Raw genomic sequence first — 23938 nt, 5'->3', positions numbered from 1 at the left:
AAGCAGGAATTATCAGCAGTATTTTGCCCAGAGGCCCACTGAAGACATTACCTAGCAGGGTGATGAAACATCTGGGGAAATGAACCTTTCAGCTCAGCGAGCAAATGTACATCCAGAATCATCTAGACTGGAAACATGAGCTTGCTCTCTTGCCATGGATGCTGCCTGACCTGCTGTGATTCCCAGCATTTTTTTATTTTCAGTATAGATCCAGCATCCCATTGATTACAAACTGTCCCAGTGGATTTGAAGTATTTTCATTGTCCTCCCTTGGAATGTTGGCCATTTAAATTGAGTTAAATTGGTAGAAGCTTTGCTTGAATGCTTGAACAGCTAACTTCATACGAACGTAGCACTGCTTGACCATTATGCATTGAGTCTCAGAGATTGAGTGGAGGCACTGCTGTTAGAATTTATCTAGTGCTCTTGCAAAATCTTATTGCAATACAAGATTGCAATGATGACAACTGCCTTATACACTAAGATATTTGCTGACTTGCAGAGATCTTTGGTGTTAAATACTTACTGTTGTAGATTATAGAAAGCTGAACTGTAGCTCATCCAGAGTTGGGTCTTCTTATCAATGATGATCTTTTCTGTGGTAACTAAGAATAACGCATTTTCCACTTTTCTTTTAAAGTATTTTCCAACTGCCTCACAGTGCCAGAGACCCGGGTTCAATTCCCGCCTCAGGCAACTGTGTGGATTTTGCACACTCCCCCCGTGTCTGCGTGGGTTTCCTCCAGGTGCTCCGGTTTCCTCACACAGTCCAAAAATATGCAGGTTAGGTGAATTGGCCATGCTAAATTGCCCGTAGTGTTAGGTGAAAAGGTAGGGGAATGTGTCTGGGTGGGTTGCTCTTCGGAGGGTTGGTGTGGACTTGTTGAGCTGAAGGGCCTGTTTCCACACTGTAAGTAATCTAATCTAAAAACTATAGAACAACCTCGATTATCCGAATGAGAGGGGCAGGGAGTATTTTGTTCGGACAATGGATAACACTTTTATGGGACCTTGATCTTGTTCAGATAATCCAAAATTCAGATATTTGATGTTTGGATAACCGAGGTTGTTCTGTAGATAGTTTTAATTACTGACACCAGAGGGCAGTTGATCTTCAATGGAGTGAATAGCCACTATCAAGTAGATTGTAATGGGATTATCTCACAGCCTTGCTTGACCCAGCCTAGATTTTTAAAGGTGCCGTGTTAGATGTCCTACTCAAGACAATTTCAGTCATTTTATTATGATGCAGTTGCAGGATTGAGAAGTTTCTTTGACATCCAAACCTTTGAAACATAATCCACTGAGCCTCGTGATTAACTGCTTCAAATCCTTTGGTCAGGTTGGAGATTGCAATGATGTTGGTATTGATCCTGGCATTTTTCTTGGACTGTTCAAAGATATAGTTAGATGTTCCTCTAAACTCTACAACTACCCTGTGGCTGGAAACATTTTCTCCGCCACAGGAAGTGTGTAATTCAAGAAAAAGCATTTGTGTGTAATTGAAACACGGGAAAGCATTTCAATATTTACCATGGCATAATTTAACTCCTTTTGAAAAGATAGTCTAAATTGTCACATTGTCGGAGTCAGGGAGAGGCAGGAGTGAGGTGGTGAATTTATTCTCCTCCCAAATTCATTGGATTAATCAATATGGTGTCTAGAAGAAAGCAAAAGTCCACCAGCTTTGCAAAGCTCAGTGGAATACCAGTGGAACTCAAGATGTTTTGGAAAGGAAATGTTTTAAATGAATATGTAGTGATGTTTTACATCATGAGACACTCCTTTTTCATTGCTAAAGACATTTGGCCTTTCTAAAGATGGTATTATAAAGACATCCACCTTTGAACTGATTTTCACTATCTCAGGAACTCCCAGTGTTTTGCAGACATGATGTACTGTGTGAAGTGCAGTCACTCTTGTGATATAGGATTTGTGCACAGCAAGGTATTATGAAAAACTACATAATAATAACCAAATGCTTGGTTTTGGTGATGTTGCTGAAGGACAAATATTGGTCAGGATATCAGGGAGAGAACACCTGCTCTTCAAAGGCATGGAATCTTTAAAGCCCTGTCAGAGATGGACGAGATGATTTCAGCTTAACATCTCAACCTAAAAACATCACGTGACAGTGCAACACCCTTCTGTTTTCTCCTGGAATATTACTTTAGATGCTGTGTTCAGGTCACTGCAATGGGCCTTCAAATCACACCATGGTCACAAAGAGGAAGATAACTAACACTCAGCTACAAGTGATTATTGGGACAGGAATAAGCAGAAAGATGCAGTTCTCATCATCTGACCTAGCTCAGCATTCACTCATGGGTTGTGTGGATCACTGGCTGGGCCAGCGTTTCTCACCAACCCCAAGTTGCCCTTGAGCACTTCTGATAAGCTACCTTCTTGAATTGCTGCACTCCATTTAATGTATGTAGACATACAATGCCAGAAGGGAAGAACAATTTGGATTTTGACCCAATAACTCTGAAGAAACAGTGACATATCTCCAAGTCAGGATGGTGTGTGGTTTGGATGGCAACATGCAGGTGGTGCGTTTCCATGCTTCCACTACCCTCTAGAAGGACAAGGGTAGCAAATTTGGAAGGTGCTAAAGATCTTTTGCAAATCTCTACAGTACATCTTGCAGATGGTACACATTGCTGCTACTGACCATCTGTGTTGAAGGGATTAAATATTTATGCATGTGGTGCCAAACAAGTGGGCTGCTTTGCCCTGGATATTATCAAACTTTGAGTGTTGTTGGAGTTGCAATCATCCAGCCAAGTAGGGAACATTCAATCATACTCGTGTCTTGTGCCTCGTAAATGGTGGACAGGCTTTGACGAGTTAGATGAGTTACTTGCTGCAGGAGTCCTAGCCTCTGACCTGCTCTTTACATAGTTGGTACAGTTCAGTTTCTGGTCAATGGTAACTCCCCAGGATGTCAATAATGGGGGAATTCAATGATGATAACATCATTGAATGTAAAGAGTAGTGGTTACATTTTCTCTTATTAGAGATGACCATTGCCTGCCATTTGCAGGATATAAATGCTACTTGTCGAGGTTTTGCTGCATTTGAACATGGGTTGCTTCAATATCTGAGGAATCACAAACGGGACTGAATATTGTACAATCAACGAACAGCCCCACTTCTGACCTTATGATGGATGGAATGTCATTGACAAAACAGCTAAAGATAGTTGGACCTTGGAAACTATCCTGATGAACTCAACAGGAGGTTCTTGTGGCACAGTGGTAGTGTCCCTCCCTCTGGACCAGAACATCCAGTCTCAAGTCCCACCTGCTACAGACATGTACTGCAACATGTCTGAACAGGTTGATTAAAAATAACTATCCTGAGGAATTTGACTTGGGTTCTTATGGTGCAGTAGTGGTGTATTGGAAAATATCTACGCTGATGAACCCCTGCTCTGGAACAGAGGTGACTGACCAACAACCAGAACCACCCTCCCAGGTAAGACTCTAACCAATAAGGAGTTGTCCCCATCCTCAATGATTCCAGTTTTGCTAGGGTTTCTTGATGCTGCCTCAGATAAATACTGCCTTAATATCAAGGACACGTAAAAAGTGAGGTCTGCAGATGCTGGAGATCAGAGCTGAAAATGTGTTGCTGGTTAAAGCGCAGCAGGTCAGGCAGCATCCAAGGAACAGGAAATTCGACGTTTCAGGCATAAGCCCTTCATCAGGAATGAGGAAAGTGTGTCCAGCAGGCTAAGATAAAGGGTAGGGAGGAGGGGCGATGGAGATGTGATAGGTGGAAGGAGGTCAAGGGGAGGGTGATAGGCCGGAGTGGGGTGGGGGCAGAGAGGTCAGGAAGAAGATTGCAGGTTAGGAGGGCGGTGCTGAGTTTGAGGGAATCGACTGAGAAAAGGTGGGGGGGGGGGAGGGGAAATGAGGAATCTGGAGAAATCTGAGTTCATCCCTTGCGGTTGGAGGGTTCCCAGGCAGAAGATGAGGCGCTCTTCCTCCACCCGTCATATTGTTATGTTCTGGCGATGGAGGAGTCCAAGGACCTGCATGTCCTTGGTGGAGTGGGAGGGGGAGTTGAAGTGTTGAGCCCCAGGGTGGTTGGGTTGGTTGGTCCGGGCGTCCCAGAGGTGTTCCCTGAAGCGTTCCGCAAGTAGGCTGCCCGTCTCCCCAATATAGAGGAGGCCACATCGGGTGCAGCGGACGCAATGGATGTGTGTGTGGAGGTGCAGGTGAAGTTGTGGTGAATATGGAAGGATCCCTTGGGGCCTTGGAGAGAGGTAAGGGAGGAGGTGTGGGCGCAAGTTTTGCATTTCCTGCGGTTGCAGGGGAAGGTGCCGGGAGTGGAGGTTGGGTTGGTGGGGGGTGTGGACCTAGCGAGGGAGTCACGGAGAGAGTGGTCTTTTCGGAACGCTGATAGGGGAGGGGAGGGAAATATATCCCTGGTGGTGGGGTCCGTTTGGAGGTGGCGGAAATGACGGAGGATGATACGCTGTATACGGAGGTAGGTGAGAACCAGTGGGGTTCTGTCCTGGTGGTGGTTGGAGGAGTGGGGCTCAAGGGCAGAGGAGCGGAAAGTGGAGGAGATGCGGTAGAGGGCATCGTCGATCACGTCTGGGGGGAATCTGGGGTCTTTGAAGAAGGAGGCCATCTGGGCTGTACGGTATTCTTTCGTCGCCACAACCATTTCCGCCCCTTCGGCTGCCGTCGCCGCAGCCGCTTCTGCCCCCAGTGACATGACTAACCTGCATGACCACAACGCCTCATGTGTCTCCGCCCCCACGCCGACTTTCGTCACCACGCGTAACCCCGCCCACACGCCGACTTCCGTCACTACGCTTAACTCCACCCCCACACCGATCTTGGTCATCACATCTAACCCCGCCCCCATGTCGATCTCCGTCCCTGCCCCTGCGCCTAACCCCGCCCCCACTCCCAGCTCCAGTCCCACACCAGGTCCTAGCTCCCAGCCTTGCCAAGTCTCTCCAGACCTCTCCCTCTCTGAGGATGAAAGATCAGTCCTCAGCAGAGGCCTCACCTTCATTCTCCTACGCCCTCAGATTAATGAGTTCAACACACGGCGAGACATTGAACAATTCTTCCGCCGCCTTCGCCTCCGTGCCTTTTTCAATCAAGACTCTCGCCCACCCTCTGACGACCCCTTCTCCCGCCTCCAACACACCCCATCCACCTGGACACCCCATGATGGCCTCTTACCCGCCCTCGATCTCTTTATAGCCAACTGCCACCACGACATTAACCGACTCAACCTGTCCACCCCTCTCACCCACTCCAACCTCTCACCCTCGGAACGTGGAGCCCTCCACTCCAACCCCAACTTCACCATCAAATCGGCTGTCAAGGGAGGCGCGGTAGTAGTGTGGCGCACCGACCTTTATACCGCTGAGGCCAAACGCCAGCTCGTGGACGCCTCCTCCTATTGCCTCCTTGACCATGACCCCACCTCCCACCACCAAACCATCATCTCCCAGACCATCCATAACCTCATCACCTCAGAGGATCTCCCATCCACCACCTCCAACCTCATAGTCCCACAACCCTGCACCGTCCGTTTCTACCTCCTGCCCAAAATTCACAAACCGTGCTGCCCCGGCCGACCCATTGTCTCAGCCTGCTCTTGCCCCACCGAACACATCTCCGCATACCTTGATACGGTTCTGGCCCCCTTAGTCCAAGAACTCCCCACCTATGTTCGGGACACCACCCACGCCCTCCACCTCCTCCATGATTTTCGCTTCCCCGGTCCCCAACGCCTTATCTTCACGATGGACATCCAGTCCCTATACACCTCCATCCCCCATCACGAAGGACTCAAAGCCCTCCGCTTCCTCCTTTCTCGCCATACCAACCAGTATCCTTCCACCGACACCCTCCTTCGACTGACTGAACTGCTCCTCACTCTGAACAACTTTTCTTTCCAATCCTCCCACTTCCTCCAAACTAAAGGAGTTGCCATGGGCACCCGCATGGGCCCCAGCTATGCCTATCTCTTCGTAGGATATGTGGAACAGTCCATCTTCTGCAACTACACTAGCACCACCCCCCACCTTTTCCTCCGCTACATCGATGACTGGAGGTTGAACAGTTCATCAACTTTACCAACACCTTCCACCCTGACCTCAAATTCACCTGGACCATCTCAGACTCCTCCCTCCCCTTCCTAGACCTTTCCATTTCTATCTCGGGCGACCGAATCAACACAGACATCTACTATAAACCGATTGACTCCCACAGCTACCTGGACTACACCTCCTCCCACCCTGCCCCCTGTAAAAATGCCATCCCATATTCCCAATTCCTTCGTCTCCGCCGCATCTGCTCCCAGGAGGACCAGTTCCAATACCGTACAGCCCAGATGGCCTCCTTCTTCAAAGACCGCAGATTCCCCCAAGATGTGATCGACGATGCCCTCTACCGCATCTCCTCCACTTCCCGCTCCTCCGCCCTTGAGCTCCGCCCCTCCAACCGCCACTAGGACAGAACCCCACTGGTTCTCACCTAGCAACCTCCTTGTACAGTGTATCATCCGCCACCTCCAAACGGACCCCACCACCAGGGATATATTTCCCTCCCCTCCCCTATCAGCGTTCCGAAAAGACCACTCCCTCCGTGACTCCCTCGTCAGGTCCATACCCCCCACCAACCCAACCTCCACTCCCGGCACCGTCCCCTGCAACCGCAGGAAATGCAAAACTTGCGCCCACACCTCCTCCCTTACCTCTCTCCAAGGCCCCAAGGGATCCTTCCATATCCGCCACAAATTCACCTGCACCTCCACACACATCATCAATTGCATCCGCTGCACCCGATGTGGCCTCCTCTATATTGGGGAGACGGGCCGCCTACTTGCGGAACGCTTCAGGGAACACCTCTGGGATGCCCGGACCAACCAACCCAACCACCCCGTGGCTCAACACTTCAACTCCCCCTCCCACTCCACCAAGGACATGCAGGTCCTTGGACTCCTCCATCGCCAGAGCATAACAACACGACGGTTGGAGGAAGAGCGCCTCATCTTTCGCCTGGGAACCCTCCAACCACAAGGGATGAACTCAGATTTCTCCAGTTTCCTCATTTCCCCTTCCCCCACCTTGTCTCAGTTGATTCCCTCGAACTCAGCACCGCCCTCCTAACCTGCAATCTTCTTCCTGACCTCTCCGCCCCCACCCCACTCCGGCCTATCACCCTCACCTTGACCTCCTTCCACCTATCACATCTCCATCACCCCTCCCCCAAGTCCCTCCTCCCAACCCTTTATCTTAGCCTGCTGGACACACTTTCCTCATTCCTGATGAAGGGCTTATGACCGAAACGTCGAATTTCCTGTTCCTTGGATGCTGCCTGACCTGCTGTGCTTTAACCAGCAACACATTTTCAATTGTACTGTTTCTATTCAACAGTCAGATAAAAGGAAACAGCTAAACACAGCAACTTGTCTTCATATAACCTCAATAATGTGCTAAACATGTCCCAACATATTTCACTGGAGCCACTTGAGTTATTTGGTTAAAAGCCTGGTCATACAGTTTGGCTTTAAAGAGTGATCTTGAAGGAAGAAAATGAGGTAGACATAAATGTCTTTTTTGGGGTGGGCATTTTAAAATTTGATCATGTGATGTGGATATCAACAGCTGGTCTGCAGTTATTGCTGATGCCTGGTTGCCCTTGAGGTGGTGGTGGTGGTGAGCTGCCTTCTTGAATAGCTGCTATAGGTTAACCCACAATGTTCTTATGGAGGGAATTCTAGGATCTTGACCCAGCAAGAGTGATAAATTCCAAGTTAGGATATTGAGTGAGTTGGAGGGAAACTTGCAGTTTGTCTTGTTCCCATATAGCTGCTGCCCTTGTCCTCCAGATGGAAGTGTTTATGGGTTTTGGAAGGTACTAAGGATCTTTGGTGTATAATTGCAATGCATTGTGTAAATAGAAGCAATAGTGTGGACTAAGTTTTGGTGATATATGGAATGCATGTTTGTGGATATGATGCTAATCAAGCATCTTGAGTGTTCTTGGAGCTGTACCTATCCAAGCCAGTATTTCACCACACTCCTAACTGTGCCTTGTAAATTATTATCAGACTTTGGGAAGTTAGATGGCGAGTTACTAGTATTCCCAGCCTCTGACCAGCTCTTGTAGCCACTGCATTTATGTGGCGAGTCCAGTTCAATTTCTGGTCACTGGTGACCCCCAAGGTCATTGACAGTGGAGGAATTCATTGAATGTTAAGGGGTGGTGGTTAGATTGCCTTATATTGGAGATGGGCATTGATTGGCATTTGTTGGGCACAAACATTACTTGCCACGTGTCATGGTGACATTCCAGAGCATGGTGCTCTAAAAATCAAGAATCAGAGAGATTATGAAGTTTTATGATGTTTAAAGGGCCTTCTCATTACTGTCAGCAGAATTGGAAACTTAACACACATCCACAAACTTTTTTTCTTCACTTGTTAGAGGAATTGTTTTGAAGTACGCATCCCAATTTCTGATTCTTCCTGCCAGCACGAATTAGTCCCTGTAAAAAATGCTTGTCTATCTTTTTTTCTACTCAGAGGAACTCAAGTGTGGTCAAAGCAGCAGCAACCCCTCACCTGAGTGAAGGTTCAGTCCAAATACAGACATCATAGCTTTTAGAGAATGAGGTCATAAAAACACACAAGGTACTGTTGGCACAGGAAACATATTAGTCCATTTAAAATGCGTTGCTATAGGATGATGTCTAATGTGCTGAATTCCTCGCCATTTATGTATAGGTTTCATTGACACTACATGTTTCTACAGCATGGAGAAAAATAGGCTTTTGGCTTATCATGTCTGTGCTGGTCATCAAGTATCTATTGATTTGATATTGATCCTGATGTTCCAGCAGAAAATACTGAGCAATCGCTTCTGTTTACTCATTGAATAATGGTATGAACAAGTATCAAGCCATCCAATTTAATTTTAATCCATGCAAAAGCTCAGACAATAATACAGGAATAGGGCGGCATTGGGACACAGTGGTTAGCAGCATCAGAGACCCAGGTTCAATTCCCACCTCAGGCAACTGTGTGTGAAGTTTGCACATTCTCCCCATGTCTGCGTGGGTTTCCTCCAGGTGCTCCGGTTTCCTCCCACAGTCCAAAAAATGTGCAGGTAACGTGAACTGGCCATGCTAAATTGCCCTTAGTATTGGGTGAAGGGGTAAATGTAGGGAATGGTCTGGGTGGGTTGCTCTTCAGAGGGTTGGTGTTGACTTGTTGGGCCGAAGGGCCTGTTTCCACACTGTAAGTAATCTAATTACCCAAGAGGTCGGTCACAACTCTCTAGAATAATTTGCCTTAGTATCCCAGCCATTCCTAGATTAGATTAGATTAGACTTACAGTGTGGAAACAGGCCCTTCGGCCCAACAAGTCCACACCGACCCGCCGAAGCGAAACCCACCCATACCCCTACATTTACCCCTTACCTAACACTATGGGCAATTTAGCATGGCCAATTCACCTGACCTGCACATCTTTGTGATGTGGGAGGAAACCGGAGCACCCGGAGGAAACCCATGCTGACACGGGGAGAACGTGCAAACTCCACACAGTCGCCTGAGTCGGGAATTGAACCCGGGTCTCAGGCGCTGTGAGGCAGCAGTGCTAACCACTGTGCCACCGTGCCGCCCATTGGTGCAAATTTGGGGATCCTTGCATTAGCTTTATGTTCAGTGATCCCCCATGTTTGTCTTTACAGACCTAACAACAGTGAACTTTTCAACTACTTAGCTTGATTTTGAACTTACTGTATATAATCTGCTTTTTCTTAGTCTGCTGCAGGACCAGTATAGATCTCTATTAGCTGCAAGGTAGAGCACATCTTCCAACTGTTCTTCCCTCACAAAATTCAAACTGAACTGCTTGCTTCTGTCAGCAAACATACACAGATAAATTAATCAACGAACATCTAACCAGGTCCCAACCCTGAAACACCATAGCAAAGGCAACATGGTATAATTTGGGCTAAATTACAAATAAACTGTTTAACCTACAACATAATTTTTTTTCTTGCTAATGGATTTTTTGAGACTCTTTCCTCCAGATTACTTGGTTCCAAAACAGACTTAGAGAAGATAAGCAATTTAGTTTCTCACTGTCAATTCTGACAGTGCAAGACAAATGCATTTTAACTATTATCTATAATTAACTCCAAACCTGTTTGAATTGCATTTATTTCAGGGCTGCTTATGAGGTTCAACATCAAATGCCCTGCTTATCTATGTGAAAAATTCCTAAACCAAAATTTATATTTTAAAACAAATTAAGAACTAGATTTTCAGAGGAATATAGAAAATCAAAACTGGAGAATCAGAACCATTTGCCCCCTCAAGCCTGCTCAGTTAACCAGATCATAGCTGATCTTGTACTACAATGACATTTTCATGCAAAATTATTGACATTTTAATATCTCAATGTATCAATTTCTGGCTTGAAAATATTCAAAAATGGAGACTCTACAACATTGAAGGTAGAGATTTCCAAAGATTCATTATCTTCTGAGTTAAGAAATTACTCCTAACCCCAATCTTACTTCTTATACTGAGATTGACCTATTTCTTATCCTGAGACTATCTCCTGGTTATAGATCTCCCATCAAGAGGACATCCTTCCTACATTTACCATGTTAAGCTCTAAGAATGAGAGGTCACCTCTCATCTAAGCTCAACAGAACAGAAGCCCAGTCTCCTCAATCTCTCCTTAAAGAGCAATGCTGCCATCCAAGGCATCAGTCTGTTGAACCCTTCATTATGCCCCTTCCGTGGATGCCAATATATTATCTGCAACCTATGTGCTCTAATTTCACTTTCTACTTTCCTGTGAGGGACCTTACTGAAAAATTTCTGAATATCCAAATACACCACATCCACTGGTTTACTTTATCTTTTCTGTTTGAAAGGTTTGTTAAAGCAATTTCTCATTCATAAATCCATGTTGGTGATGCTCAATCTTACCATCTTTTTCTAGGTCTCCATTTATCACATCATTCATAATAGATTCAAACATTTTCCTTACTAATGTGATTAACAGGTATGTAGTTACCAGTTTTATCTCTTCCTCCCTTCTTAATCATTGAGGTGTTAGGTTACATTATAGCCTGGAAGAACCATTGCAGAATTCAGAGAATTCTGGAGAATGACCACCAATGCATCTACTATCTCTATAGTTATGTCTTATAACTTTGGGATCAGGTCACAGTGATTCACAACTTTCAGACTCCTTAATTTCTCCATTACTACTTGTTTTTAAAAATAAGTTAATTTCTTCCAATTTCTCTCACTTGCTGGTCTCTTGGTTCTTGTGTATTCCTAGATTTTTCATGTTTTACCTCTTATGACAGATGAAAAGTATTTGCTTCTCTGCCATTTCAATATTTCCAAATGTAAATTCGCCTGTTTCTGCCTATAAAAGGCCGACATTTGTCTTTTTTGATTGTTTCCCTCTTGTATACCAATACAAACTTTCCTCTAATTTGATTGAGATCTCAGAGTGAAACAGTAATACTTTGTACCATGAGACGCCTTTAACCTATTTTTCACCTTTGTCCTTAGCTGCACTGCCAAATATCTTTAAGAGGGAATGTATTTATGATATCATTTGACAGCTCACTGTTGGACCAACAACATCACAGTGAAAAAAAAATCAAAATTTCTGTGAAAGTCTTTCAGGAAGCCTTTTTGCCAACAATTGTGTCCAAGTGGCCCTAAAAGTGAGAAGTTTGCAGATCATGTTTGGCAGATTTTCAGAGGCTTCAAAGCTGTTTTGATTGATCAGTCTTGGAAAGACTTGAGGCTCTATACCAGTGAAATTCCAGCACTGTTCAACTTAGTGTCTCCAGCAATGATAGAAAGCTGGAGAATGATGATAGCTTTAAACACCTTGTACCACCAGGAGGGACAAAGAAATACTAGCTATCCTCAGCAAGGTGAGCCAGGCATTCAAAGGCTTTGTACCCGATTACTAAACCACTGTAGCATTCGAATATACATCTTGATTTTTTTTTTAACTAGCAATGCTCCTTCCGTTACTTCTCTTCCTTATGATTGACAGTCCTGGATTTTATAATGGAAGCTCAAAGCTGTTGGAACAATCTTAACATGCATGTTCTTCGATGTATTCTTGGCATCTATCAGCAAGACTGGATTACAAATCTCAAAATTTTAAGTAAGCCCAGTTGACAAGTGTTGAGGTAACTTTTTCAGTCAAAGGATGGTGTGTGTGTGTGTGGAATGAGTTGCCAGAGGAAGTGGTGGAATCTGGTACAATTACAACATTTAAAAGACATCTTGATGCATATATGAATAGAAAAGGTTTAGAGGGATAAGGGCCAAGTGCTGGCAAATGGGACTGGATTAATTTAGGATATCTGGTCTGCATGGACAAGTTGGACCGAAGGGTCTGTTTCCGTGCTGTACGTAGCTATGATTCTATGACTACTGAAAGACCAACTGCTCTGGGAAGGATTTGCAATCTGAATAGAAGATTCTGAGACAATTCTGAATGAAGACTTACTATTAGGCAAAAAAAACCATCAGCTGTGCAGGATCTACAAACACATGCTGAAGGGAAACCTGACGGTATGTGGCATTCAACTGAAGGAGCTGGAGAGCTCTGACTCATCAGTTCTTTTCAAAAGTGACAAAACCTCTATTTTCTTTGACTGTGAATAACTTCACAAAGTAACATCTGTCCATGACACCATGACTTCCAATACAACGGTTTCTGACTGCGCATCCAGACCGTGGTCACATAAACATCTCCTCTGAATTCAAAGATCAATCATCATAACTATCAGAAGCTTTTATAGTTCCTGACTAATTCATTTTCATTTTCTATTGCTTTAAAATTTCTTGGATCATCTTCGCTGAATTATAAAATGCACCCAATCCTTAATAATCCATAACACTGAAAACTGAAAATTATTGATAGTTATAAATTTTCATGTTATGTAAATATTGACTCCAGCTTGATGCCTGATCCATAGGGCATATATCTCAGCAGCTGGTGAAAAATAACTAATGACCATTTTTATGGTTGTTCACAAAAAAAGTAGAGTCCTGACCATATTCAACCAGTCCATAGCCGGAAAACTCAGAGCATAGTCTAATATTAGATGTGATTCTGTGATTGGGCAGCCCTTACTGAATAATTCCAAATGTGCACATTTAACAACCAAGATAAGTTGAACTTGCAATGGGGTTCACATGTACTTGACAGAAACTACATACATTTAAATGCATGGTCTGTCCTCTCCAGGTTAAAGGAGTTTGTCTAGGCATTGAACCTGTTTAATTAAAACAAAGTTTCGGGGATACTGTTCCACGATGCATTTTCCATGGAACAATATCCTCCAAGCTTTTAGTTAATTGAGCAGAGCTACATTTAGAGAACTTCAACACAAGTTCTGAAATCTGTTCCTTTGTGCATTTTCTATGGTAATGACTTAAGCAATCATCATGCTGATCTTCCAGTAGTATAAATTGCTGTCCCCTTTCAAATCTGGTGTTCTTGCATTTGTCCTGATGGGTACAAAACAAAAAGCTTTGACAGCAAGAATCCTCTTTCAGAAATAAAAAAAATGCAAAATTTTAAATCAGACAAATTTGAGCATTTCTGAGACCCATGGCCTAGACCATAAGACAAAGGAGTGGAAGTAAGGCCACTCGGCCCATCTAGTCCACTCCACCATTTAATCATGGCTGATGGGCATTTCAACTCCAATTACCAGCATTCTACCCGTAGCCCTTAATTCCTTGTGACATCAAGAATTTATCAATCTCTGCCTTGAAGACATTTAGCGTCCCGGCCTTCGCGGCAATGAATTCCACAGGCCCACCACTCTCTGGCTGAAGAAATGTCTCTGCATTTCTGTTCTGAATTGACCCCCTCTAATTTTAAGGCTGCGCCCATGGGTCCTAGTCTCACCTATTGAAAACAATTTCTTAGCGTCCACCCTTTCCAAGCCATGTATTATCTTGTAAGTTTCTATTAGATCTCCCCTTAACCTTCTAAACTCCAATGTGTACAATCCCAGGATCCTCAGCTGTTCCTCGTATGTCAGGCGTACCATTCCAGGGATCATCCGTGTGAATCTCTGCTGGACATGCTCCAGTGCCAGTATGTCCCTCCTGAGGTGTGGGGCCCAAAACTGGACACAGTACTCCAAATGGGGCCTAACCAGAGCTTTATAAAGTCTCAGTAGCACATCGCTACTTTCATATTCCAATTCTCTTGAGATAAATGACAACACTGCATTCGCTTTCTTAATCACGGATTCAACCTGCATGTTTACCTTTAGAGAATCCTCAACTAGCACTCCCAGATACCTTTGTACTTTGGTTTTATGAATTTTTTTCACCATTTAGAAAATAGTCCATGCTTGTATTCTTTTTTCCAAAGTGCAAGACCTCGCATTTGCTCACATTGAACTTCATCAGCCATTTCCTAGACCACTCTCCCAAACTATCTCGATCTTTCTGCAGCCTCCCCACCTCCTCAGTACTACCTACCTGTCCACCTGTCTTCGTATCATCAGCAAACTTCGCTAGAATGCCCCTAGTCCCTTCATCCAGATCATAACATGAACAGCTGCAGCCCCAACACTGAACCCTGTGGGACACCGCTGGTCACCGGCTGCCATTCAGAAAAAGAACCTCTTATCCCAACTCTCTGCCTGTCAGATAGCCAATTCTCAATCCATACCAGTAGCTCACCTCGAACACCATGGGCCCTCACCTTACTCAGCAGCCTCCTGTGTGGCACCTTATCAATGTCCTTTTGGAAGTCTAGATAGACCACATCCACTGGGTTTCTCTGGTCTAACCTACTTGTCACCTCTTCAAAGAATTCTAACAGGTTTGTCAGGCACGACCTCCCCTTACTAAATCCATGTTGACTTGTTCTAATCCAACCTTGCTCTTCCAAGAATTTAGAAACCTCATCCTTAATGATGGATTCTAGAATTTTACCAACAACCAAGGTTAGGCTAATTGGCCTATAATTTTCCATCTTTTGTCTTGATCCTTTCTTGAACAATGGGGTTACAACAGCTGTCTTCCAATCATCCGGGACTTTCCCTGACTCCAGTGACTTTTGAAAGATCTCAACCAACACCTCTTCTATTTCCTCAGCCACCTCCCGCAGAACTCTAGGATGTAGCCAATCGGGGCCAGGAGATTTGCCAATTTTAAGACCTTATAGCTTTTCTAGCATTATCTCATTTATAATGGCAACCATACTCAACTCAGCCCCTGACTACCTTTAATTGTTGGGATATTACTCATGTCTTCCACTGTGAAGACTGACGCAAAGTACTTAAGTTCTCCAGCTATTTCCTTATCTCCCATCACTAGCCTTCCAGCATCAGTTTGAAGTGGCCCAATGTCTACTTTTGCCTGTCGTTTGTTTCTTATGTATTGAAAGAAACTTTTACTATCATTTGTAATATTACTGGCTAGCCTACCTTCATATTTGATCCTCTCCTTATTTCTCTGTTTGTTATCCTCTGTTTGTTTTTGTAGCCTTCCAAATCTTCTGATTTCCCATTGCTCTTGGCCACTTTATAGGATCTCTTTTTCTTTGATACATTTCCTGACTTCCTTTGTCAGCCATGGCTGTCTAATCCCTCTTCGGATAACCTTTCTTTTCTTGGGAATGAACCTCTCTACTGTGTCCTCAATTATACCCACAAACTCCTGCCATTTTTGCTCTACTGTCTTCCCTGCTAGGCTCTGCTTCCAGTCGATTTTCATCAGTTCATCTCTCATGCCCTTGTAATTACCTTTGTTTAACTGTAACACCATTACATCCGATTTTGCCTTCTTTCTTTCAAATTGCAGACTGAACTCTACCATATTATGATCGCTGCTTCCTAAGTGTTCCCTTACTTTAAGATCTTTTTTAAAGTCTGGTTCATTACATAGCACTAGGTCCAAAATAGCCTGCTCCCTTGTGGGCTCCACGACAAGCAGTTCCAAAAAGCCATCTGTACATTTTATGCGTTATTCCAATAAGGATGTATCAAAACCAGAAAGAGTTGGATCTTCATGGCAATATTAAAGAAATATTTGTGTTTTCATATACCTTTACACAAACTTCTTTGATGATAATTAATTCTGTTTTGAATGGGTACCCCAACTGTACCTTTCATAAATGCTCCACATCCCTTCACTCTTCCCAGACAAATTAACATTCAATAGTTTGAAATTTGCTACCACTTCCCCAGAGCCCTTATTGCCTTTTAATTTATTTTTAATTTGAACAAAAACAAAAGAAAAAACCCAAAGTGACTTCAGGAAAATAAAATAGCAAGCATGATACCAGTAAACCAGCCAAGTGTGGTCTGTGCCACTGACTTCTGTTGATTTAAATTTGGTTGTTAAGAGTAAACATCTTAAAAACATGAAATCCTGCCCTTCCTTTTTTTTGTTCATCGCTGGGAAATTCACTTTATTAAAAGTTTACTGGTCTGTATGGGAATCACAACAGATATCAAAAGCACATTTTAAACATATTGATTCAACTAGTGGCAGCTGTGTGTGCCTGCAATGGATGCTGTTAACAGCATAGATATGAATCATTTCATATGGTCATTAATGGAAGCCTCATAACCCTGACTTGACAGGATCAAATGTTCACACCATAAAATTTAAGGGCAATAAGAACTTATAAATAAAGTACTCCATTGAACTATCAAGATATTTTGGTAGCGATATTTCCATAACTTACTAGCACAGTACAAACAGTAACATAATTCATTGGCTCCGCTGCTATGTGCTGCTGTCCAATCTCTGCTTCAGTTGAAGGATTGTAAAAATATGTAGTGAATAAAACCAGTGATAATTCCAATCAATTATGACGTTGTACCTGGGAGGAACAGAAACCTTGGTTCAATGTTTATTTGACTACAGTCATTTCATTGAAGGTCTTGATTACTTCTCATAGCATCAGGTTGGAAGGTATAGTCAATAGATGATATTTGAAAAGAAAATGTATAATTTGCCCTTAGAGTTGAAAGATGATGGACTCTGGCGATGAAGCCTTAATGAAAAGATTTGTATCTACCACAAACACAGGACATTTCAAAGAACATTACTTTTGATAATGTAGTCACTGATGGAATGGAAAGCCATGATAGCCAATTTCCACACTGAGTTCCTACGAACAGCAATATAATAATGATCAGATATTCTACATGATGTCGACTAAGGATCATGCGTTAGCCAGGACATAAGGGTGAATCTCCTGCTCTTCTTTAAAATAATGCCAGGAATATTTTATATCCACCTCAGGATTGATCAGACCTCGGTTTAACCTCCCATTTAAGAACATTTCTACTGTTCTTAAGTATATGATTGCAACTTACGATTTTGTTTCAGCATTTAGAAGGAATTGGCACTATCAAGGATGACATCATTGTTTGATGATTCACTCAGCAGGAACATATTATCACATTTAGGTGAATGCTAGAAAAGCCAGGAAGAACAAGAAATGTCATGAAGCTGAACAATGACAAGTGTATATTCAATGTAAATTAGCTCCTTTTAATGGAGTTCAGTTACAGAAGTCAAAACGGAGTGTAAACTTTGCTTACTAATTTAAAAAAAACTCAATTGGTCCAAAAAATGCCTACAGACTTACACCATGACACAAGGATTTTTAAAATGGTGCAAAAAAATCTTAACTGAAAGTCACACAATACTAGGTTATAGTCCAACAGGTTTAGTCGGAAGCACTAGCTTTCGGAGTGCTGCTCCTTCATCAGTTGAAAAAGGAGCAGCGCTCCGAAAGCTCGTGCTTCCAAATAAACCGGTTGGACTGTAACCTGGCGTAGTGAGATTTTTAACTTTGTACATCCCAGTCCAACACCGGCACCTCCACATCAAAAGATCTTAAGGTCAATCTTGAATAAATAATTATACCACTCTATATTTTCCTATTATACTCATTAAAAAATGTTTTCCAGTAACTATTATTGTTTTGTTCCATTAAAATCAATGGTGATAGCTATTTCTCCCAGTATAAACCAGGCACCAGAGCTCAGACACAGAAATACTGGCTCTGGTGACCTGGCACTAACGTGATTTTTTGCTTCAAGATCCTGTTTAAACTCCTAGCTGTTAACAATGTATTTCTATTACGAACATTAAACAAAGATATTTAAGTATCTAGTCCCTGCAATGGAACTAATATCATCATGTTGAATGCAATTCAATACAGGAAATAGTTAAGAATTTAAATGGCCCCATATCTAAATTGTGTTTTCCTACAATGGTTATCCAACTAAAACCACCATCACAACAAATATATATTTTCAAATCATTAATTTTCATGTAGACCACTAGTGTTTCAATTAGTTATGAGTAAATTATTAGATGAGAATACTTACAGTGTGGAAACAGGCCCTTTGGCCCAACAAGTCCATACCGATCCTCCGAAGAGCAACTCACCCAGACCCATTCCGCTACATTTACCCTATCACCGAACACTATGGGCAATTTAGCATGGCTAATTCACCTAACCTGCACATCTTTGGACTGTGGGAGGAAACCGGAACACCCAGAGGAAACCCACGCAGACACGGGGAGAATGTGCAAACTCCACACAGTTACCCGAACAGGAATTGAACCCAGATCTCTGTTGCTTCACCATTATATCCTTCACCATGGCCTAAATCAATCTATTCAGATTAAAGCCAGGATTGTTTTCTTTTGGAGGTAGCATCGAAGCCAAAATAATGTTATTTGAACCCAGATCTCTGTTGCTTCACCATTATATCCTTCACCATGGCCTAAATCAATCTATTCAGATTAAAGCCAGGATTTTTTTTTATTTTGGCTTCAATGCTACCTCCAAAAGAATGTAAACTTTCCACTACATTACATTGCAGTTTACTTGTATAGTATATTTTATGCCTGTGTCTACTATAGTCTTCAAAAAGTCAATAATTTTGTTTCCAAAGTTTAATTTATAATGTCGTTCCTTGAAGATCCAACACAGTAGTGAGACTGAAAAATCTCAGAGTCAAAAAGGGACACCACAGTTTAATAATTGCAGATTAAAGTTTATTGAAGGAGTTACATTTTCATTCACTGAAACCCTCCCGTGGTTTTGACAATGAATACAATATCACTTCAACTCTTCAGCTGATACCAAGTGCTCAATTTGCTCTGGACTCACTGTGACATATTTTAATTAGAATATCAATGAAAGCAGGAGGAAGTGATCAACATTAAGATCAGACTGTTAGATGGCACAATTTGCAGTTCATAGAATCAATCTCTAATGGACAAGGTTTGTCCATAAACAATATAAATATTATTGATAAGAATGCAGAAATCTGGCCAGTGATTTATATTCCTTCAAAATAAATGAACACAATGAAGTAGTATGGAAAGTGTACACTAAAGCCTAACAGGTTTCAAATTCCTCACTAAGAACGTATGTGCACAGTTTGATACCACAAGAATCAATGTTTGAATAGAACTTTGACCAGATTACACAGAATATTGCTAAGAACAAAACACTACATAAAATAGATAGCCACAGGAAAAATAGTCATGCTTAACGGGCAGCAGAAAAGCAACTGCTTATAATTTGGATTTAGAAATTTTCCAGAAAGTTCATATGGTAGACATCAGTATTGAGAAATACAAGAGAAGAACTGAAAATTAATGCTTCAGCAAAGACTGAACAAATCAACTATCAACTTGGCAAATCACTTACCGGGTTCAATCAATAAATAGCTACCATACTTCAGATTTCTTTGAATGCACAAAAAATACTTGGTAGCTGGAGACTAATATTCTAATTATCCAAAAGGCTACCTTTCAACAAACGCTCATAATAATTGGTCATTCAAGTGATTAAACTCATATTTGCTGCTATACCACTTTTTAATGATTGTTATGATGCTAGTTGGTGGTAATACTGGACAAAGTCAGATCCCAGGATAAGAGCTGGCTTGATTAATCCTAAATTTTATTTTTTACCATTGTGGTCAGTCACTGAAAATATTCACAAGAGGAAGTCAATGTACTTTTAACAAAAGAACAAACATTTATTAGTTGTTTGGTAGCAATACTCAAAAGCATTTCTTCTTGCACTTGTCAGAACATGTAAGAACACCAATTTAAGGGAAAACATTTATACTTTGAGAAAAAAATGCTGATTGACTGAAGAGTGGATTCTGATATACACATACCAGTATAAAAGCCAGTTTCCCTTTAAAATGGTGCTGCTTATTGTCCTGATCAGTGCAAGATAAAAAGATTTAACAAAGAATTGTTTATCACACAATAACAAAACACAAACTATGTCACATTACACAAAAGCTATTTAAAATGTTCTCATTATGAATATCAAAAGAAAGATTAAATCCTTTTACCTCAACCGTACATAAATCTCAGGTAAGGGTCATCTTGTCTGCATACTAAAGCAGCTCATTCAGTTGACATGGCTGCAATTGTTTCCTTTTTGGCAACTTTCTGCATTTAACTGATACGGTTTTCTTTAAATGTTGCTTACTAAGACTATAAACAATCTGCTGATTCAGTTCAGTTACTGCTCAACATTATTATCCTTAATGTCATGGCTTCAAGAGCCTTATAGGATGCCTTCTCAGAGACTGCTCTCCTTCTAGCCTATGCAGGATTTTTCTAATTCAGACTGCTTGGATTGTTAATAACAGCACATTTGCAGTTAGGGACATCCTCTCTGAATGCATTTACTTTGGGGGGGGTGGGGGGTGTGTGTGTGTGTGTGAGAGAGAATTGTTGCTTGCTAGTCATTTAGGTATAGTCAGGTAATTGTCTTTAATTTTCTTCTCAAAATTAACTTTGACCTCTTTAAAAACAGTGGCACAGTGGTTAGCACTGCTGCCTCACAGCGCCAGAGACCGGGGTTCAATTCCCGCCTCAGGCGACTGCTCTCCTTCTAGCCTATGCAGGATTTTTCTAATTCAGACTGCTTGGATTGTTAATAACAGCACATTTGCAGTTAGGGACATCCTCTCTGAATGCATTTACTTTGGGGTGTGTGTGTGTGTTGCACACGTTCTCCCCGTGTCTGCGTGAGTTTCCTCCAGGTGCTCCGGTTTCACCCCACAATCCAAAAATGTGCATGTTAGATGAATTGGCAATGCTAAATTAACTGTAGTGTTAAGTAAAGAGGTAAATGTAGGGGGAATGGGTTTGGGTGGGTTGCGGGTCAGTGTGGACTTGTTGGGCCGAAGGGCCTGTTTCCACACTGTAAGTAATGTAATCTAATTTGTACAGAACCGAAAATTAAATTCCGCATTTGTTCCCCTTTAGAATCAAAGCTCAAACAATAAAATCCTGAACCTTCATCACAGACTTTCAATGATAATAATCCTGTTAGGATAATAGACTTCCATTAATTTGGAATTTAAAACTTAGTAAGTACTTTACCTCTAGTTTGATCCGTGTAAAATCATCCAGTCTTTTCACAAGATGTCAGTCGTGGCTCAGTCAGTTGAACACCTTGCTTGGTATGGCTAAGAAAAATGGATCTTTAAAGGTGTCGAGATTATTAAACAAGAAAGATTTTTTGATAAGATTATCTTCCTTGATGAAATCTGCTCTTAAAGAATTTTAATGAAAAAAAAGTGTCAGAAGCAATGAGAATCTCCCTTTCTCAGTATTACTGTTTGGTGTATCCAGGGGTGAGCAAGCTTGCAGTGACATTCTTGCTTTATGACAAATGGCACCCTTAAGTTGATAATGAAAATCCACTCATTGCCTTATGCCACTGCTACTGGAGTTTAACCCACACCTGTAGGGCAACTGAAACTTGGGAAGCCCAAAGAACAAAGTCAGTTGCATGCTGTCAGGAGACCTCACATTCTAAGGCACTCTACACCTGATTGAGAAAAAGGGGGAAACCTAGGAGGTCCAAATCCTGACCTTGCTGATGAATCACATCCATTGTGACCCCCAGCCTACCCTCCCTCATCTTTGTTGTCAGTTTCATCTTTTTGTAGGTGTATTACCAGAAGCAGTCACTGGTCCCCTCTGAGGCTATCTGCAATGCACTGTGGTATCTGACTGGCTGGCAATCAGCAGGCAGCATTTTTGCTATGGTGCCTTTGACCTGGCGGAATGCCTGCACCAGCCACCTGGTGAACCTTCATTAAAAAAAGATGGTGAGGCTCCTACCATGCTTCTGTTGGTAGTTCTGACCCACACTGTCTATATTAAATGTGACCTTGGAAATGAGTACAAAAAATAGTGGCTATGGGGAGATGCCATTAGACTAGTAATCCAGACCTTCAGGCTATTTTTCTGGGGACATGATATTGACTCCAACCACAGCGGATGGTGAAAATGAATCCAATAAAATTCTGGAATTAAAAAAAGCTAGCCTAAAGGTCACTACTGACAACTGATATAAAACCCACCTGATTCACTCACTTACTACAGGGAAAGAAATCTATCATTTCTTATCTAGTCTGACCTACATGTGACCATAGATCATAGTAATGTGGTTGATCCCTTGAGGTGGGAATAGGCAATAAGTGCTCGACCAGCCAGCAATGCCCACAACTCATGAACAAATTTGAAAAATTAATTAGCCAACTGGATTGAATGGCTTTTTTCTATGCTTTATCTATGTAATTATTTATGATATCTCCATATCAACAAATCTTCCACTGAATCCTGCAAGTTGCAGTATGCAGGTTAAATTTATTTCCTTCATGAAGTGGGAAAGTGAGTGAAAACCTACCCTGTTTGAATCGGCTCTGCAGGATTTCAATGGCAGTTAGGAACTACATAACAGAGTGAATTCAAATAAAAGTAAACTGCCATCTATATGACACACACAGCAAACACCACATTCAGAAGATTGCTTTCGACTTTCCACATGGTCAACCTATCCACATATTGGTTCTACTGGCAATCTGATCTACTTTCAGATTTTGCATAGATGCAGATAGCCACATTTTCTGGGTTTTCTCAATTTTCTCTGCTGAGACTTTGCTGATGAACTTTGTCACAAGAATATCAAAACCAGTTCCCTCAAATGCAGCACAGCATCGTAGTACATGAAGACAGATAAAAAAACATAATTCTAATCTCCAGGAGATCAAGGTTAATGCACAGTAAGAAACATGACATTAACAATACCCAAGGAAAAATTGGTCATTTTCCACAGGTGTTCTTGAGTATTGATTTTTTGGTTGAGCTTTTCCAGGTCACTTTGCTTTTTAGTGTAACAAGATCTATATATCCATATGCAAAAGCAAAACAAAATGGTATTGACAATGCAATAAAGCAACTCAGTAATCTAAAAGCAAGTTAATTATTCTCCGGTCTATGGTATTGTAACTCTGAGATAACTTTCAAAGGTATTGGCACACACTTTGCAATGAGCAAAAGGATCATGGATTGACATTAATCAATAACAATCCATAGCAATCAATGTGGATAGATATAGATTAGGGTAGATTGATATACACTGGTACTGATTAATATAAATCATGTTAAATGGATGGATACAGGTCACTGTGGATGGATACAGGAGGGGAGGCAATGTCCTAATGGTATCATTGCTGGACTAAAGACCCAGGTTTAAACCATGGTAGATGGTAGATTTTGAATTCAATAAAACAAAAATCTGGAATTAAGAGTTGAATGATGACCTTGAATCCATTGTTGATTGTCAGAAAAATCCAATGGTTCACTGATGTCATCCAGGGAAAGAAACTGCCAGCCTAACCTGTTCTAGCCAACAAGTGACTGCAGACTCCACAGCAATGTGGTTGACTTGTAACTAACCTCTGGGCAATTTAGAATGGACAATAAATGCTGGCCTAACCAGCAACACCCACATCCTGTGAATAAACAAAACATATTTCTGCACAGCTGCTCCTCCGCATCATATGGA

This window comes from Hemiscyllium ocellatum, chromosome 9 (genome assembly GCF_020745735.1).
Source record: "Hemiscyllium ocellatum isolate sHemOce1 chromosome 9, sHemOce1.pat.X.cur, whole genome shotgun sequence".
Taxonomy (NCBI): domain Eukaryota; kingdom Metazoa; phylum Chordata; class Chondrichthyes; order Orectolobiformes; family Hemiscylliidae; genus Hemiscyllium; species Hemiscyllium ocellatum.
This window is presented reverse-complemented; position numbering follows the sequence as displayed.